General features: G+C 41.7%; 1 long non-coding RNA gene across 1 annotated transcript; it reads right to left on the bottom strand.

The window, feature by feature from the left end:
* Window positions 1-1,123: 1,123 nt before the first annotated feature.
* On the bottom strand, window positions 1,124-4,103 carry LOC310694368. The gene is made up of 2 exons (XR_014519628.1): window positions 3,996-4,103; window positions 1,124-2,095 (listed from the first exon to the last, which is right to left on the bottom strand). It is a non-coding gene; the product is annotated as an uncharacterized lncRNA (long non-coding RNA).
* Between the last annotated feature and the right edge of the window lie 1,101 nt (window positions 4,104-5,204).

A 5,204-nucleotide genomic window follows, 5' to 3' on the forward strand; every position in this document is an offset into this window, starting at 1 on the left:
GACAAAATTTTTATGTTATTTCCTCATTTTTTGTTAAAGTGGGAGAAGCACTGAACAATGTATCTGGGTGAGGCTGTAATATGGTATCCATCCACTGTGACCCTATAGGCTTTTTCTATCTCATACAATATAATATATAAAATTGGTACTATTGAATTAAGCAAATTTGCCAAAGTTTTTTTTTAAAAGGTACAGTGGTTACATACGCTTCAGGGTTACATACGCTTCAGGTTACACACTCCGCTAACCCAGAAATAGTGCTTCAGGTTAAGAACTTTGCTTCAGGTGGAGAACAGAAATCGTGCAGTGGTGGCACGGCAGCAGCAGGAGGCCCCATTAGCTAAAGTGGTCTTCAGGTTAAGAACAGTTTCAGGTTAAGTACGGACCTTCGGAATGAATTAAGTACTTAACCTGAGGTACCACTGTGTTCTGCTCCAGTCCCTTCTTTAATTCAATGCAGACTCCAATCATATTGCCTTAACGTATATTTTCTGCTTCTTCTAACCTAATTTTTAATGCCTGCATTCTCTTTTTAAAATTTCCTTAGAGTTTTTTTCATTAATTATAACCTGATTCATAGCTTTTGATTCAATTTTGGTGGTATCATCCAGGCAGGTTCTGAGACCAGCTTTTTGTGTGTGTGTCTCTAAAGGTGCCATTAGTTTCAATTATTGTTTTTTGAAGGGAGACCTATTGTTCTTTCGATGTTTGTCTGCAGACAGTTTTTCCGGGTCATATGGCCAGCATGGGGAAACCAGAAACTCTGTTTACCTTCCCGCCAGAGTGGTACCTATTTATCTACTTGCACTTTGACGTGCTTTTGAACTGCTAGGTTGGCAGGAGCTGGGACCGAGCAACAGGAGCTCACCCCGTCGCAGGGATTCGAACCACCGACCTTCCAATTGGCAAGCCCTAGGCTCTGTGGTTTAGACCACAACGCCACCCCCATCCCTATATTCAGCTCTTAGATCAGCTCTTAGATGCTTTAAAAAAAAGTACATACTTTAACACACCCAGGAATTTATACACACACACGCCACAGACAGATCATATTTGGGCTGCAGTAGTAGCCCTGCTTTACCTCAGAAACATCATATGAAAAAGAACAGCAGAGAACTTGGAATTTTGATGCAGTAAAGGCTTTATTTTGAAAGAGAAGAGACACACAATCCCACAGTTTGAATACAGATGTGCAAAGGTTAGCAAGGCAGGTTAACAAGACAATGAAGACACTGAAATGTAGTGGTGTTGTTTTTTAAGGTAACATGAAGCAACCTGTGACAACACAGAGGACTATCACCTGCAAACACTGAGTAGAGTTTACTATTTGAAAAGCCTGTTAAACAATGTCACTACATTTTAATAGACAGCCTACAATGGTTGTTTTGGAACTGAGAAGGTGAGCAGCAATGGACAAGTCTCTATGGTGAAGGCTTGCCCACACACCTTCCCCTACAACTGTAGCTACAGAGGAGCACTGGATTTCATGTATGCCACATTTCTCAGCTCAAACAGGGCAGGAGTGAGGCCACACGTGACATTCTTGCCCTTAGAACATGGTTCAGAGTCCAAAGTGTTGCAGTACGGTGGATGACAGGTGTGGATGAGTTTCCCAGTAGATGCAAAAACAGGTTCTTGAAGATAGAAGTTTTCATCCCTGGCCTTCAACTCAGGGGTTGTACAAGTTGAACATACATTTCTAGAAAGCACATCTATACATTCAGTGGATGTAACATATTCATTTCTTTCTCTGTCTTCTTCGTCATATACATTCTGTGGACAGTGGTTTTGGGATTTAGAATCTCTGGCATGGGCTGCATCCACTCTGGAATCCAGACTGGAATTTCTGTGAATAGATGCTTGCAGAACTCAGGCGGGAGTTGTACCCCCCACGGCTTGCACCTTCATTGTAGGAAATCATGCGAGCGCAAGGGTTGCATTGCTCAATGCCAAAGGGTTGGTCAGGGCAGTACAGAGCTGGCCCGGGGATGGTCAGGACAAAGGGAGGTGGCTGAATCGTGACGGTGGAGGCAGGGCAGCTGGCGAAGCATTGGTTATATTGTGCAGACATCTTGGCTGAACTGGTTTCGTGGATCTGAAGGGACACATACAAGTAGGGAATGGATGAAGCGCACATGATTAAGCAATGAATGAATTTCACAGTGTTCAGGTTCACCAACAGACATTTATGTATGTACAGATCTTCAGAGGTGAAAAAACAAACAACCTAATAAGGGGTTAAGGCCACATTGTATAGTAAAGAACCCCTGGATGGTTAAGTCTAGTCAAAGACGACTATGTGGTTGTGGCTCTCATCTTGCTTTCAGGCCGAGGGAGCCGGTGTTTGTCCACAGGCAGCTTTCTGGGTCATGGGGCCAGCATAACTAAACCGCTTCTGGTGCAATGGGACATTGTGATGGAAACCAGAGCACACAGAAAAACCTTAGCAGTACCTATTTATCTACTTGCACTGGCGTGCTTTCAAACTGCTAGGTTGGCAGGAGCTGGGACAGAGCAACGGGAGCTCACCCCATTGCAGGGATTCGAACAACCTTCTGATCGGCAAGCTCAAGAACCTCAGTGATTTAAACCACAGCGCCACCCACATCCCTATATTGTATAGTACTGATGAAACAAATTAGGTAATGGACATAAGAAGAGCCCTGTTGCTTCAGACCATTGGCCCTTCTCATCCAGCAACCTGCTCTTATAAGTGGCCAACCAGGTGCCAATTGGAAGCTGGAAAGGAGAACCTGAGTGCAATAGCAAATCACTCCATTTGTGGTACCCAGCAACTGGCACACAGAGGTATATTGGCTTTGACCATGGATGCTGAATATAGGCATTGTGGCCAGTAGCCACTGATACCATCATCCTCCACAAAGCCAACATCAGTCTACCTTTGTCCTACTCAGCATAGATCCACTGATTATTTAACAGGGACTATTTAGGTCTGGGGTGGTGTCCTTCTGATGCTGTGGACTACAGCTCCCACTAACCCAAGCCACCTTGGCCAATTGCCAAGGAAACCGGGCTTGTAGTTCAAAGCATCCAAAGGCTACACCTGCCTTAAGTCCATTCATTTCACTTGGCTTATTTTCAATATAACTTAATTAGATACAATCTATTTTTAAAAATACAATAAGAAAAGTTACTGGAGCACATGTTCCATCCCAGTATGTTTCCGAGCACAATTTGAAGTGTTGGTGCTGACCTTTAAAGCCCTAAATGGCCTTGGTCCTGTATACCTGAAGGATTGCTCAGCCCATTGCTCAGCCCAGACACTGAGGTCCAGTGCTGAGGGCCTTCTGGCAGTTCCCTCATTGCGAGAAGCCAAGTTACAGGGAACCAGGCAGAGGGCCTTCTCGGTAGTGGCGCCCGCCCTGTGGAACACCCTCCCAGCAGATGTCCAGGAAATAAGCAGCTATCCTATTTTTAAAAGACACCTGAAGGCAGCCCGGTTTTGGGAAGTTTTTTAAAAAAAATATTTAATGCTGTATTGTTTTTAACACTTAATTGGGAGCCGCCCAGAGTGGCTGGGGAAACTGAGATGGGCAGGGTATAAATAAATTATCATCATCATCATCATCATCATCATCATCATCATAGCCTATTGGAAACCTGCCACCAAGAACATGACCAGTTATTTCTAATCATTATTGGTAAATCTACACTCCCTTGACTGCATTTCATTGATGCTCATCTTCCACTCAATGATACACAACTAACCCTAGACTCTGTGTGAGCATCACCACCATCCTAAAGTATTACTAGTAGCATCTGCACCTCAACAGAAAAAGAAGTGGCTCTGATAGTTATTTCTTCTTCATTTCCACCTACTAACCAGCAGAGAGAACAAATATTAGGTGCTGAACTATTCTGATGAGCCAGAATTTATTCATGTTTTAATTAACAAAAAGGTAAGCTGGGGAGAAGGAAACCCAAAATTGCCCATAGGCTTGGTAGAAGTTAAAACATATTCCATCATGACTTACCAACTCTGCAGTGAAAAGAACTCAAGTGGAGTGTCTCTGCGTTGAAGGAATCGAGTGTTCTTCCTACGTTTCTTCAGGGTTTTTATAGACGGTTTCCAAGAAGATGATGCGTTTTGTTTTCACAAAGTTCTAATCCATTGCCAAATACATGTTTTCCACGTGAGTTAACACCCAAGTAGTTTCAAGGAGTGTTTTCACTATTCTCTTCATGACTGCTAATGTTTCAGCTTTTAGGTGGGGTTCTGTCTGCGGAAATTGCTATGGGTCATTTTTTCCCTCAAATGCGGTTTGGGGGGGTTGCTGTTTTCCAAGTTCAATCTTATTCAAAGCAGAGATGATCAGGCCACTTACTATTCTTATTTTTTGGGTGGGTGGAGAAAAACAGCTAAGGATTTTTCATGGTAAGAGTAGGAGTTCTGAAAAGAAACAAAACTCACAGATGATGATGATAATTTCATTTATATCCCATCCTCCTAGCCGGAGCCAGGCTCAGAGCAGCTAACAACAGTAAAAATAACACAGTATACATAAAATCACAATCCGTTAATTGAAATACATTCTAAAATCAATTCATTCTAAAATCAGTTCAGAGTCAAATTAATGGCAACCATTGGGCTAGAGTTCTATGAAGATTACAGAAGGAGAGAAGGGGTAAGACTGTGCCTTGGGGGTCACTTATGTATCTAATGACTAAGGAGGTGGTATTGTGATTAACATAGATCTAGACTCAGACATAATTCTCATCGGGATCTGGAGAAGCTGCTAGCCAGATTTCCATGATTCAAAGATATCAAAAGGCAAAAGGCTTACTCTTCGGCTAATAGATCTTTCCCGCTCATGGAACACGGGCAATAAGTTCATTTTGGATTTACCTTCTCTTTGTTTTAACTTCCAATTTTTCAAGCAAAGATAACAACAACAAAGATACTAATTCACAACATTGTTCTATGCATGCTTTAATAGAAGTGTAATTGAGTTTAAGATGTATTTTATTTTTTATGTGGAATTTAAATGTATTAATTTCTTCTTTCTTTTTAAAATAGAATTTGATTAAAGGTTTTTAACATATTAAGCAATAAAACCCAAAACTATTTACAAACAACATATCAAAGGAAAAGAATAATGTAAAAATATATATATAATGCAACATTCATGATCCTCATAAAACTACAGTAGTACCTTGGTTCTCGAACTCAATCCGTTCTGGAA

This window comes from Podarcis liolepis (genome assembly GCF_965112155.1).
Source record: "Podarcis liolepis genome assembly, chromosome: 15".
Classification (NCBI taxonomy): Eukaryota; Metazoa; Chordata; class Lepidosauria; order Squamata; family Lacertidae; genus Podarcis; species Podarcis liolepis.